Source organism: Rattus norvegicus, chromosome 20 (genome assembly GCF_021556685.1).
Source record: "Rattus norvegicus strain SHRSP/BbbUtx chromosome 20, alternate assembly SHRSP_T2T, whole genome shotgun sequence".
In the NCBI taxonomy this organism is placed as follows: Eukaryota; Metazoa; Chordata; class Mammalia; order Rodentia; family Muridae; genus Rattus; species Rattus norvegicus.
Genome location: NC_141553.1, coordinates 57625148 through 57640891, shown reverse-complemented (window position 1 = coordinate 57640891; position 15744 = coordinate 57625148).

Genomic DNA, 15744 nt, shown 5'->3' with positions numbered 1-15744 from the left:
ATTGTAACTTGGTGGCCCATCATCAAACATTCAGTTTCAAATAAGTCCCAAATAGCAGGCCAAAAGCTACCTTTCAAAGAAAGAACAGTTATCTGTAGATTATAATAGAATCTTCCACCAAAATCCCAAAGATTTCTCCTCTGATTCATCTATTAGGGCCTGCCAGAGGTTCCAAATATCATCCCCATCTGCCACTAAAGTATCATTGGGTCTCCTAAATCATACGCTCTAAGTGGAAGAGTGGTCTGGATATGTTGAAGAATCTTCTGTTCCAGGTCCTACAGAAAGTTAGCAGCTTTGTGAGTCACTTATTATACAGACAACATGTCCAAGTGAGGAATGTACTCTCTTCAGACTCCTATTTGGACTCCAAATAGGCCCACTAAATGTTGTGATTCTTTCGTGGTTGTGAGAGGGTCTAGGTTCAATAATATATCCTTTCCCCTTTGAAGGAATACTATATCTCTCCATGCCCCACACCACTGGACTCCTAAGGATTTTACTGAGGTAGGAGGCCCTTGAATTTTGGTTAGATTTATTTCCTACCCTCTGATGCACAAAGGGTTATGAGTGAACTTTTACTGGCTAGTTATGTCATTTTGGCACAAGCTACAGTTATCAGAGAGAAGGGAGATCAATTGAGAAAATATCTGCAAACATTGTGCTGTGGTGATTGATGCCTATAGGGCATTTTCTTAAATAGTGATTTATGGGGAGAGCTCAGCCCATTGTGGACGCAGCCAACCCTGGGCTGATGGACATGGATTCTATATGAAAACAGACTGAACAAACTATGGGAAGCAAGCAATAAGAAGCACCCCTCCATGGCCTCTGCATCAGCTCTAGCCTCCAGGTTCCTGACCTCATTGAGTTCCTGACCTAAATTGTCTTTAATAAAGAAGTAAGTGAAATAAACCCTTTCTTCCAAAATTAGTTTTTGGTAGTGGTGTTTCATCACGCAACAGTAACCCTAGCTAAGACAGTAGACAAACTGGTTGCTACTTCCTGTTCCCTTAATCCAAACATCATAATGTCATCAATGTAGTGTACTGATGTGATATTTTGCAGAAGATACAAATGGTCAAGATCCCTTCTAACTGAATGATGAGACAGGGATGAAGATTTGATATATCCTTGAGGAAAACCGTAAAGGTAAACTGTTGGCCATGTCGACTGAAAGCAAATTGCTTCTGGTAGTCTTTATGCACAGCAATGGGAAAAAGACATTAGCTAGATGCTACATACCATGTATGAGATGTGGTAAAGCAAGGATACCACGTCTCATAGAGCAGCTGCAATCAGTCACTACCTAATTGAGTTTCCAATAATCAACTCTGATTCAGTATGATCCATCTGTCTTCTGCACTAGCCAGATAAGAGAGTAAAGAGTGATGTGGTGGGAAACATCACTCCTACATTTTTCAAGTCCTTGATGGTGGCAATTCACCCAGGGAGGCAATATTGGTTTTGATTCACTATTTTCCTTGACAGAAACTTTCATTCAGTCTTTCCAACCATGATAACCCTCACTCCACAGGTCAGGAACTAATGTGAGAATTCTGCCAACTTCTAAGTATATTTATCTCAATTATTTCTTTTGGGACTGGGGAAATAACCACAGGCTAAGTTTGGGGACCCAAATGGACCTAGTGTGAGTTGGACTTCAACCAAAAACTCCACTAATTACCTGGCCTCTATAAGCTGCTACTTTAATTTAAACATAATGGAGAGCCATTATGTTTCTTGGAATCTCCTGGAATCAGTGTCAATTCAGAACCAGTATTTAATAGCCCCCTGAAAGTCTGATTCTTTTCTCCCTGCGGTGTACAGTCAACCCTTGTAAAAGGCCTTTAGTCTGTCTGGAGAAGAACTAGGAAAAAGAGGCTGACAAACATTTTAGGTATTTTACCAAGGTCTTTCCTCAGGGTAACTTTGTCATCCCTTCAATCAAGGGTATCTGGTGCTGTAAACTGTCTCAAGTCTGAATATTGATTCACAGGCCAAGAATTTTTTTTGCTTAAACAGATCAAAAAAATTCATTAGGCTTCTTATCTATTTCATGTCTAGGAATACAACGATTGATTAGCCAGTACCAAAGATCCATGAGTCATGCCAACATAAAATTCTCTTTGCTCATGCTGACCATTATGAATTAGGCCACTGTGAACATTGCTTTGTCTGTGGGCCCATTGTGATAACTATGATCATTTTGACCTTGGCAATTCAGTGCTGCCACTCAGTTCCTACTACCTTTAAACAATTACAATTAAACCAATTGCATTTAATACACCCAACTGAACAGCAGCATCTCTGACCCTAAGGTCTAGCACAAGGAAAAGAGCAACAACAAAATTATTCAAATGGATTGGTACTCCTCTCAACATTTTTGTGTCATAGGATTAGTGAGGAGCATGTCTTCTGGGCCTTTCCATTGAAGAGGATTAGGTTTTATACAGTGTACCCACTACAGTACTGCAATTATCCTGAGCCTTAAAAATTCCCTCGTCAGCACTAAGCCAAGGAATATCAAACATCTCCAACTCCTTTTCAGTAGGCCTTTTGAAAAATGCTTCAGCCAACCATTCAAACTAACTTTTGACACTTTTTTCAAAAACTGGGTGAGATCCATATTTAAACCTAGAATCTCCACTCAGAGGGCTCATATCAATAAATTTAGCCTGATTTAGTTTTATGTTCCTTCCACCATTATCCCACACTCTTCAAATCCATTCCCACACATATTCCCAAGACTTCTGCTTGAATAAATTAACAAACTTATTAAGCTTCTTAGTAGTGCAGTGCACCCCCCACCATGGACTAACTCCTCTTTAGGAGCCAGTTTGCCTTAAGTCTGGTCATAGGACTACAGGCAACTATTGGTGTATCCCGGAGGACATCAGTATTTTGTTGGCTGGCATTCTCTTCAGATAATGTCACTGCTGGTTTAGAAGACAATGGAGGATTAATTTTCTTAGTCAAACATGGAAAAGGCAATATTTCTGTAGGTGGTGATGTGATTACATCTTCCTATAAGGGTGGAGAGACTACTTTCTCAGGTGAGATAATTCCTTGAGAATCTGAGGATTCAAAGTTCTCAGCTTCAATAGGGTCTTCTCATACATGTCCAACCCAAGTTACAGGATCCATTTTTTTTTTTTTTACCAATTAACTGCCCTTACTTTAACTGCTGGTATCCTCAGAGGCTAGGAGTTGACATTTCACTGTAATTCAGCCAGTCTTAAATGAGAGCTTCAGTTTGATTTCTGCAAGTGAGATCTCTGGCTGCTAGAGAAAAGCTTCTCTTCCAGGACATGCTCTGAAACCTTTAGACAGTTTATATGCATCTGGAGCCTACCATGGAGCTCAATCCTATCCTTTTTCAGTTCATCGGGATAACCTTAGGCCCTATAGCTATGTTCCAATAGAAAACAAGTACTGGGAAAATCAAAAGCCAATAGACAGCTGAACATGAGAGCTCAACTCTATCCCAGCATTGAATGAGTACCAACCAAAATTGTCATTTTCCTTATTTTTTCATACTGTCAAAAGTTAATAAACTTTTACAGACTCACCAAATCCATTGCTGCCCACAATTAGTGAATCATAACAATCAAATGCATTTATCTCCATAATTTTGTAAAATAGTTCACACCCATATATATATATATAGGTGTGAATATAAATATATTTATTATATATTAATCTATATTTATATATGGAGAGAGAGAGAGAGAGAGAGAGAGAGAGAGAGAGAGAGAGAGAGAGAATAACTTACAATCTGTGAGTCTGTGGTCTAGTAATTCAACAATGGTTGGCTATGAACATAAAGTCCAAGACTCCAGAAGTTTCTCAGTCTGCAAGATTGGATGTCTCAGCTGGTCTTCAATATACTCTGGAATGAAGTAGACACTAATTCTAGTGAAGGAATGAACTTGCTAGCAAGGCAAGAACAAGGAGATAGGTCTTTGGGATTATTTAGTTAAAGTGGAACGAAAGAATAAGAGTAAAGAAGGCTATCCTATTGGACTTATATATTAACTTCTGTTTAAGCAATTTTAGTAAAGTATTTGGATACAATACAAAAATAACTGTAGCTTTATCACTTGTTTTTAATATAAAAGAAACAAAGCTAAGTTAATATGAATCAGGCAGAGACAACCATGAGATTCCAGAAAGATGAATTGATAAACTGTATTTCTGACACACGTCCTTTCATCTCTCAGTCATATTCCAGTTTTCCAGTGAGATCTGCCACCTACACTCCCTGACCGGTGGAAGATCAGAGACTTTCATTTACTTTCAATATGATTGTGAAACAAATCCTTATGGCCATATCCAGATTTGAGGTACATCGAGGAGAGCATTCAACACACTATTTCACCAGACTAGGCCCTATAGCTGTGTTCCAACAGAAAACAAGTACTGGGAAAATCAAAAGCCAATAGACAGACGAATATGAGAGCTCAACTCTATCCCAGCATTGAATGAATTTGAGGATTAGATTGACGTACATCAGACCCCAGTATTTAAGACTTGAGTACAACTATTCTGAAGGAGGTTGGCTAATAGCGAAAGAAGTAGCTAGGTCCTTAAACTTTTCTCCTTCATGACACAACTTGGTTTGGGGCTCTTTCCCCACAGGCAGAAGACTGGAGCTTTGGAAGACTGGAAAGGATGATGTACCAGGTTGGAGCTGTAATTTGGCTGCTGTACCTAAAACAGAGATACATGGGTCATCTCCATCCCAAATTCTTTCCCTTACTCAGCACATACATAGCTCAGCGGTGCATACAAACTCTCATTTGGAAATGATCTCTGGAGATATAAAAGCACAGGGTAACAGATCAAGGAGTCTCTGATTAGTGTTCAGCAGAGTCCATCTTGATCCACCAGGGGCCCCTGATAATCTCTGTCCTGGTACCCTAATCCCCCTTCTACATGTGAGACCCCAAGCTAGGATTCTTATAAACAAAGAAAACCTTCCAAAGCAAATGATAGAAACCCAAATAATCATATATGGAAAGGATGACTTTAATGGAAACAAATGTAAATGAAAGACATTCATCAGAAAATAAAATATTGTCCCCACAAGCCAGCACAATGTCTCCAGAATAGTAAGATATTTATAGAGTCTGTAAAGGAAAAAATCAGAGTGTAAGTACACAGTTGTTAGTAATTAATAATTATGATGGCAGAAAGTTCAGTAGAAGATTTGGTATAAGGCTGCCAGAAAATAGAACAATGTGTGAATGGAAATAATACATAGTAGAGTATATAAACTTAAGACTTACAAGACTATAAGAACTTAAGAATTACTTTAAAATAAGAATTTTACAAATGAAGAAAACAAACTTTAAAAAAGGCAGGAGATGGAGATGGACCTCTGTTTCAACAGATAAAATAAACTTAGACATTTGATATTAAACGTAGGACCAAGGACATGCTATTTTAGGAGTGAGGCTCTGTATTTGTATAAACTGGAAAGAACAAAAGGGTTTGAACCCCTTCCAAAGTGATATCGATCAGTTATGATGGGGGAAGACCCCCGAAGATCTTGGCTCTGTACAGGAAAGAAAAATTCAAGAAGACCGAACAGGACAGGTAACATGATTTGCTGATTCCTCCACATGGGAACAACCCCAAATCTTAGACATTTTTATGTCTAAGCCAAAACTTCAGCTAAAAATAGCCAATAAATCTTGCTGGTTACAGAACCCTTAAGACTCATCATGCCGCCCTACATATGGCATGAATGGTATTGCAATTGGTTATTGATCAAATTAACCCATAAGAAAGACAGTTGTCTTTCACCTGCTTAAACAAGCAACAAAAATTCATCCTTAACTCATCTGTACCCCTTGGACAACTCATACAAATATATTTATGGTACTAAAAATTTGTTTGTAAAATTCATATTACAAATAAAACATCAAGATACAGCTATGACAAGATTTGACCTCAGGGATTCTGAAATGACCTGCTGTTCCAGCTCCCTCCCTCTTGAAGCTCTTGAGACTTGCTTCCCAAGACTTGGTAATTCCTGATGACTTTTGTTCATTCAGCCTTTTAAATGGATCCACTCAGAACCTTAGTCAGGCCCTGAACCTTCTAAGCATACAGAGACTGGATAACAGATGCTAAAGCTAGCTTTCTTAAGTCTAACTGACTTTTTCCAATTTTCCCACACCCCCTACCCCTTAAAAATTATATATATATATATATATTATATATTATTAACACACACACACACACACACACACACACACACACACACACACACACACGTTAATCGTCCCTATTCAGCCACAGAGAATCGTCATCCCTATTCCTTGGGTCTGAGTGTCTGGTTATAGTTATTTTATAAATTATAAATACATTATTATTTTAAGAGATAATTTAGAAATGGTCATAATTTTGGACAAAAAGGAAACTAGGCAGAGAGCTTGGGGATTTCTGCCTTTCCTTTCCTCTGTCCTTTCTTTCTTAGGTTAAGGGAAGGGGGCCGAAAGAAAAAGAGGATGGAGCAATATTATAAGAAATCAGGCTTCCTGGTTGCTGCCGCTGCAGAGAGCCCCTGGGCAGCACCCCACGAGCGAACCTGAGCCTCGGGACCACAGGAGGGAGAGCTAAACCTTCAGAGAGGCAGACAAGCCTGGGAAACCAGAAGAGACTGCTCCCTGCACACACATCTCGGACGCCAGAGGAAAAAGCCAAAGACCATCTGGAACCCTGGTGCACTGAAGCTCCCGGAAGGGGCGGCACAGGTCTTCCTGGTTGCTGCCGCTGCAGAGAGCCCCTGGGCAGCACCCCACGAGCGAACCTGAGCCTCGGGACCACAGGTAAGACCAAATTTTCTGCTGCAAGAAAGCTGCCTGGTGAACTCAAGACACAGGCCCACAGGAACAGCTGAAGACCTGTAGAGAGGAAAAACTACACGCCCGAAAGCAGAACACTCTGTCCCCATAACTGACTGAAAGAGAGGAAAACAGGTCTACAGCACTCCTGACACACAGGCTTATAGGACAGTCTAGCCACTGTCAGAAATAGCAGAACAAAGTAACACTAGAGATAATCTGATGGCGAGAGGCAAGCGCAGGAACCCAAGCAACAGAAACCAAGACTACATGCCATCATCGGAGCCCAATTCTCCCATCAAAACAAACATGGAATATCCAAACACACCAGAAAACCAAGATCTAGTTTCAAAATCATATTTGATCATGATGCTGGAGGACTTCAAGAAAGACATGAACACACTTAGGGAAGCACAGGAAAACATTAATAAACAAGTAAAAGCCTACAGAGAGGAATCGCAAAAATCCCTGAAAGAATTCCAGGAAAACACAATCAAACAGTTGAAGGAATTAAAAATGGAAATAGAAGCAATCAAGAAAGAACACATGGAAACAACCCTGGATATAGAAAACCAAAAGAAGAGACAAGGAGCTGTAGATACAAGCCTCACCAACAGAATACAAGAGATGGAAGAGAGAATCTCAGGAGCAGAAGATTCCATAGAAATCATTGACTCAACTGTCAAAGATAATGTAAAGCGGAAAAAGCTACTGGTCCAAAACATACAGGAAATCCAGGACTCAATGAGAAGATCAAACCTAAGGATAATAGGTATAGAAGAGAGTGAAGACTCCCAGCTCAAAGGACCAGTAAATATCTTCAACAAAATCATAGAAGAAAACTTCCCTAACCTAAAAAAAGAGATACCCATAGACATACAAGAAGCCTACAGAACTCCAAACAGATTGGACCAGAAAAGAAACACCTCCCGTCACATAATTGTCAAAACACCAAACGCACAAAATAAAGAAAGAATATTAAAAGCAGTAAGGGAAAAAGGTCAAGTAACATATAAAGGGAGACCTATCAGAATCACACCAGACTTCTCGCCCGAAACTATGAAGGCCAGAAGATCCTGGACAGATGTCATACAGACCCTAAGAGAACACAAATGCCAGCCCAGGTTACTGTATCCAGCAAAACTCTCAATTAACATTGATGGAGAAACCAAGATATTCCATGACAAAACCAAATTTACACAATATCTTTCTACAAATCCAGCACTACAAAGGATAATAAATGGTAAGGCCCAACATAAGGAGGCAAGCTATACCCTAGAAGAAGCAAGAAACTAATCGTCTTGAAAACAAAACAAAGAGAATGAAAGCACACAAACATAACCTCACATCCAAATATGAATATAACGGGAAGCAATAATCACTATTCCTTAATATCTCTCAATATCAATGGCCTCAACTCCCCAATAAAAAGACATAGATAAACAAACTGGATACGCAACGAGGACCCTGCATTCTGCTGCCTACAGGAAACACAATCTCAGAGACAAAGACAGACACTACCTCAGAGTGAAAGGCTGGAAAACAACTTTCCAAGCAAATGGTCAGAAGAAGCAAGCTGGAGTAGCCATTCTAATATCAAATAAAATCAATTTCCAACTAAAAGTCATCAAAAAAGATAAGGAAGGACACTTCATATTCATCAAAGGAAAAATCAACCAAGATGAACTCTCAATCCTAAATATCTATGCCCCAAATACAAGGGCACCTACATACGTAAAAGAAACCTTACTAAAGCTCAAAACACACATTGCACCTCACACAATAATAGTGGGAGATTTCAACACCCCACTCTCATCAATGGACAGATCATGGAAACAGAAATTAAACAGTGATGTAGACAGACTAAATGAAGTCATGAGCCAAATGGACTTAACGGATATTTATAGAACATTCTATCCTAAAGCAAAAGGATATACCTTCTTCTCAGCTCCTCATGGTACTTTCTCCAAAATTGACCATATAATTGGTCAAAAAACGGGCCTCAACAGGTACAGAAAGATAGAAATAATCCCATGCGTGCTATCGGATCACCACGGCCTAAAACTGGTCTTCAATAACAATAAGGGAAGAATGCCCACATATACATGGAAATTGAACAATGCTCTACTCAATGATAAACTGGTCAAGGAAGAAATAAAGAAAGAAATTAAAAACTTTTTAGAATTTAATGAAAATGAAGGTACAACATACTCAAACTTATGGGACACAATGAAAGCTGTGCTAAGAGGAAAACTCATAGCGCTGAGTGCCTGCAGAAAGAAACAGGAAAGAGCATATGTCACCAGCTTGACAGCACACCTAAAAGCTCTAGAACAAAAAGAAGCAAATACACCCAGGAGGAGTAGAAGGCAGGAAATAATCAAACTCAGAGCTGAAATCAACCAAGTAGAAACAAAAAGGACCATAGAAAGAATCAACAGAACCAAAAGTTAGTTCTTTGAGAAAATCAACAAGATAGATAAACCCTTAGCCAGACTAACGAGAGGACACAGAGAGTGTGTCCAAATTAACAAAATCAGAAATGAAAAGGGAGACATAACTACAGATTCGGAGGAAATTCAAAAAAATCATCAGATCTTACTATAAAAACCTATATTCAACAAAATTTGAAAATCTTCAGGAAATGGACAATTTCCTAGACAGATACCAGGTATCGAGGTTAAATCAGGAACAGATAAACCAGTTAAACAACCCCATAACTCCTAAGGAAATAGAAGCAGTCATTAAAGGTCTCCCAACCAAAAAGAGCCCAGGTCCAGACGGGTTTAGTGCAGAATTCTATCAAACCTTCATAGAAGACCTCATACCAATATTATCCAAACTATTCCACAAAATTGAAACAGATGGAGCCCTACCGAATTCCTTCTACGAAGCCACAATTACTCTTATACCTAAACCACACAAAGACACAACAAAGAAAGAGAACTTCAGACCAATTTCCCTTATGAATATCGACGCAAAAATACTCAATAAAATTCTGGCAAACCGAATCCAAGAGCACATCAAAACAATCATCCACCATGATCAAGTAGGCTTCATCCCAGGCATGCAGGGATGGTTTAATATACGGAAAACCATCAACGTGATCCATCACATAAACAACCTGAAAGAACAGAACCACATGATCATTTCATTAGATGCTGAGAAAGCATTTGACAAAATTCAACACCCCTTCATGATAAAAGTCCTGGAAAGAATAGGAATTCAAGGCCCATACCTAAACATAGTAAAAGCCATATACAGCAAACCAGTTGCTAACATTAAACTAAATGGAGAGAAACTTGAAGCAATCCCACTAAAATCAGGTACTAGACAAGGCTGCCCACTCTCTCCCTACTTATTCAATATAGTTCTTGAAGTTCTAGCCAGAGCAATCAGACAACAAAAGTAGATCAAAGGGATACAGATCGGAAAAGAAGAGGTCAAAATATCACTATTTGCAGATGACACGATAGTATATTTAAGTGATCCCAAAAGTTCCACCAGAGAACTACTAAAGCTGATAAACAACTTCAGCAAAGTGGCTGGGTATAAAATTAACTCAAATAAATCAGTTGCCTTCCTCTATACAAAAGAGAAACAAGCCGAGAAAGAAATTAGGGAAACGACACCCTTCATAATAGACCCAAATAATATAAAGTACCTCGGTGTGACTTTAACCAAGCAAGTAAAAGATCTGTACAATAAGAACTTCAAGACACTGAGGAAAGAAATTGAAGAAGACCTCAGAAGATGGAAAGATCTCCCATGCTCATGGATTGGCAGGATTAATATAGTAAAAATGGCCATTTTACCAAAAGCAATCTACAGATTCAATGCAATCCCCATCAAAATACCAATCCAATTCTTCAAAGAGTTAGACAGAACAATTTGCAAATTCATCTGGAATAACAAAAAACCCAGGATAGCTAAAGCTATCCTCAACAATAAAAGAACTTCAGGGGGAATCACTATCCCTGAACTCAAGCAGTATTACAGAGCAATAGTGATAAAAACTGCATGGTATTGGTACAGAGACAGACAGATAGACCAATGGAATAGAATTGAAGACCCAGAAATGAACCCACACACCTATGGTCACTTGATTTTTGACAAAGGAGCCAAAACCATCCAATGGAAAAAAGATAGCATTTTCAGCAAATGGTGCTGGTTCAACTGGAGGACAACATGTAGAAGAATGCAGATCGATCCATGCTTATCACCCTGTACAAAGCTTAAGTCCAAGTGGATCAAGGACCTCCATATCAAACCAGACACACTCAAACTAATAGAAGAAAAACTAGGGAAGCATCTGGAACACATGGGCACTGGAAAAAATTTCCTGAACAAAACACCAATGGCTCATGCTCTAAGATCAAGATCGACAAATGGGATCTCATAAAACTGCAAAGCTTCTGTAAGGCAAAGGACACTGTGGTTAGGACAAAACGGCATCCAACAGATTGGGAAAAGATCTTTACCAATCCTACAACAGATAGAGGCCTTATATCCAAAATATACAAAGAAGTCAAGAAGTTAGACCGCAGGGAAACAAATAACCCTATTAAAAAATGGGGTTCAGAGCTAAACAAAGAATTCACAGCTGAGGAATGCCGAATGGCTGAGAAACACCTAAAGAAATGTTCAACATCTTTAGTCATAAGGGAAATGCAAATCAAAACAACCCTGAGATTTCACCTCACACCAGTGAGATTGGCTAAGATCAAAAACTCAGGTGACAGCAGATGCTGGCGAGGATGTGGAGAAAGAGGAATACTCCTCCATTGTTGGTGGGATTGCAGACTGGTAAAACCATTCTGGAAATCAGTCTGGAGGTTCCTCAGAAAATTGGACATTGAACTGCCTGAGGATCCAGCTATACCTCTCTTGGGCATATACCCAAAAGATGCCTCAACATATAAAAGAGACACGTGCTCCACTATGTTCATCGCAGCCTTATTTATAATAGCCAGAAAATGGAAAGAACCCAGATGCCCTTCAACAGAGGAATGGATACAGAAAATGTGGTACATCTACACAATGGAATATTACTCAGCTATCAAAAACAACGAGTTTATGAAATTCGTAGGCAAATGGTTGGAACTGGAAAATATCATCCTGAGTGAGCTAACCCAATCACAGAAAGACATACATGGTATGCACTCATTGATAAGTGGCTATTAGCCCAAATGCTGGAATTACCCTAGATCCCTAGAACAAACGAAACTCAAGACGGATAATCAAAATGTGAATGCTTCACTCCTTCTTTAAATGAGGAAAAAGAATACCCTTGGCAGGGAAGGGAGAGGCAAAGATTAAAACAGAGACTGAAGGAACACCCATTCAGAGCCAGCCCCACATGTGGCCCATACATATACAGCCACCCAATTAGACAAGATGGATGAAGCAAAGAAGTGCAGACCGACAGGAGCCGGATGTAGATCGCTCCTGAGAGACACAGCCAGAATACAGCAAATATAGAGGCGAATGCCAGCAGCAAACCACTGAACTGAGAATAGGTCCCCTATTGAAGGAATCAGAGAAAGAACTGGAAGAGCTTGAAGGGGCTCGAGACCCCAAAAGTACAGCAATGCCAAGCAACCAGAGCTTCCAGGGACTAAGCCACTACCTAAAGACTATACATGGACTGACCCTGGACTCTGACCTCATAGGTAGCAATGAATATCCTAGTAAGAGCACCAGTGGAAGGGGAAGCCCTGGGTCCTGCTAAGACTGAACCCCCAGTGAACTAGTCTATGGGGGGAGGGCGGCAATGGGGGGGAGGGTTGGGAGGGGAACACCCTAAAGGAAGGGGAGGGGGGAGGGGGATGTTTGCCCGGAATCCGGGAAAGGGAATAACACTCGAAATGTATATAAGAAATACTCAAGTTAATATAAAAAAAAAATGAACATGAAAAAAAAAAGAGAAAAATGATGATGACGATAAAGTTATATATATAAATATTGGTTATATACCCAAAAGATGCTTCATCCTACAATAGATACACGTGTTCAAATATATTTATTTCTACACTATTTATAATAGAGAGAAATCAGAAAAGTCTTGATGTCCCACAATATTGTTAATTTAAAAATGTGGTTCATTTACACAATGAAATGATATTCAGTCATTAAAAAATTAGGAAACTCACCGGTAAGTGAATAAAATTATTAAAATGTCATCCCAAGCCAGGTAATCCAGACCTAGGAAGACAAATGTGGTAGGTTTTCTCTGATATATAGATAACTGTCTGTTAAGTTAGTGATAACCAAGATACAATCTGTAGGATTATAGAGGGTAGTTAAAGAAGAAGGGACTACTGGGGAACAGATTGTCCTCTGGAGGAAATGCAAACAGAATGGACAGTTATGGATGGATGTAGGGGCTGGAACAGAAGGATCAAATGGGTAGTGGAAGAGAAGAGATAGAAAGGGGCTGGAGTAAAGTGAAAGACAACTAAAATTTAAGGGAGTTTGAAGGGTAGTATAGACACCTAATGCAGATGAGCTTTGTAAAATACAAATGAATATGAAACTGATCCTAATAAAACTGCCGAATACTACGGAGACAGACCTCTAACTTAACAGCACGGTCAACAAATATGTCTAGTACTGGGATTGGGTTACATCTAACTGAGTGTTGACCAAAGGGAACCCATGGGAACCACAAAAAACCCAGGACATTCTTTGTATCAGTTTTCTCATTTCCCAAAAATCCACTTAATGCTCTGAGGATGATCAATTAAATTGCATATGATTAAAGAGTACTTATAACTAAAAAAAAAAAAAAGAAATCAGATATATGAGATAGATTACTAAATTTACTCTTAGATAAAACATTTTATAACCATAATCTCACATTGGTAGAAAATTCTAAATTTTGATACAAAATTGAAGTTATATTTTCTTACACTGGTACAGAATTTATATATTGATACAGGTTTAAAATATAGACTTTTATATAGTGATACAAAATTTAAAATTAATTTTGTTAGTCTCAGATAGGCATTGTGCTTATGCAACTCATTTAAGAATACAAGGCTTACAGCAGCAAATACAGAGGCGAATGCCAGCAGCAAACCACTGAACTGAGAACGGGACCCCCATTGAAGGAATAAGAGAAAGGACTGGAAGAGCTTGAAGGGGCTCGAGACCCCATATGAACAACAATGCCAAGCAACCAGAGCTTCCAGGGACTAAGCCACTACCTAAAGACTATACATGGACTGACCCTGGACTCTGACCTCATAGGTAGCAATGAATATCCTAGTAAGAGCACCAGTGGAAGGGGAAGCACTGGGTCCTGCTAAGACTGAACCCCCAGTGAACTAGACTGTGGGGGGGGAGGGCGGCAATGGGGGGAGGGTGGGGAGGGGAACACCCATATAGAAGGGGAGGGGAAGGGGTTGGGGGATGTTGGCCCGGAAACCGGGAAAGGGAATAACACTCGAAATGTAAATAAGAAATACTCAAGTTAATAAAGAAAAAAAAAGAATTCAAGGCTTATCTATTAGCTGCTATTACAAACTCTTCAACATGATTAAGACTTGCAAATAAAAGGTCAGGTACTAAACTTATGGTAATATTAGATTCTGAATTAATTATAATAAAGTGTTTTTAATATTTTTCAAGTAGTAAATAGCTAAAAGTAGTCAAGGTTTAACATTTCAGATATGCTATATATGTAAATAGATTTTTTTAAATGTCAGAGATCCACAAAATATGGCATTTAAAAACCATTTCTTCATTAGTAGATCTTTTTTTTTTTTTATTAACTTGAGTATTTCTTATATACATTTCAAGTGTTATTCCCTTTCCTGGTATCCGGGCAAACATCCCCCTCCCCCCTCCCCTTCCTTATGGGTGTTCCCCTCCCAACCCTCCCCCCATTGCCTCCCTCCCCCCGCCAGTCTAGTTCACTGGGGGTTCAGTCTTAGCAGGACCCAGGGCTTCCCCTTCCACTGGTGCTCTTACTAGGATATTCATTGCTACCTATGGGGTCAGAGTCCAGGGTCAGTCCATGTATAGTCTTTGGGTAGGGGCTTAGTCCCTGGAAGCTCTGGTTGCTTGACATTGTTGTACATATGGGGTCTCGAGCCCCTTCAAGCTCTTCCAGTTCTTTCTCTGATTCCTTCAACGGGGGTCCTATTCTCAGTCCAGTGGTTTGCTGCTGGCATTCGCCTCTGTGTTTGCTGTATTCTGGCTGTGTCTCTCAGGAGCGATCTACATCCGGCTCCTGTCGGTCTGCACTTCTTTGCTTCATCCATCTTGTCTAATTGGGTGGCTGTATATGTATGGGCCACATGTGGGGCAGGCTCTGAATGGGTGTTCCTTCAGTCTCTGTTTTAATCTTTGCCTCTCTCTTCCCTGCCAAGGGTATTCTTGTTCCCCTTTTAAAGGAGTGAAGCATTCACATTTTGATCATCCCTCTTGAGTTTCATTTGTTCTAGGCATCTAGGGTAATTCAAGGATTTGGGCTAATAGCCACTTATCAATGAGTGCATACCATGTATGTCTTTCTGTGATTGGGTTAGCTCACTCAGAATGATATTTTCCAGTTCCAACCATTTGCCTACGAATTTCATAAAGTCGTAGTTTTTGATAGCTGAGTATTATTCCATTGTGTAGATGTACCACATTTTCTGTATCCATTCCTCTGTTTAAGGGCATCTGGGTTCTTTCCATTTTCTGGCTGTTATAAATAAGGCTGCGATGAACATAGTGGAGCACGTGTCTTTTTTATATGTTGGGGCATCTTTTGGGTATATGCCCAAGAGAGGAATAGCTGGATCCTCAGGCAGATCAATGTCCAATTTTCTGAGGATCCTCCAGACTGATTTCCAGAATGGTTGTACCAGTCTGCAATCCCACCAACAATGGAGGAGTGTTC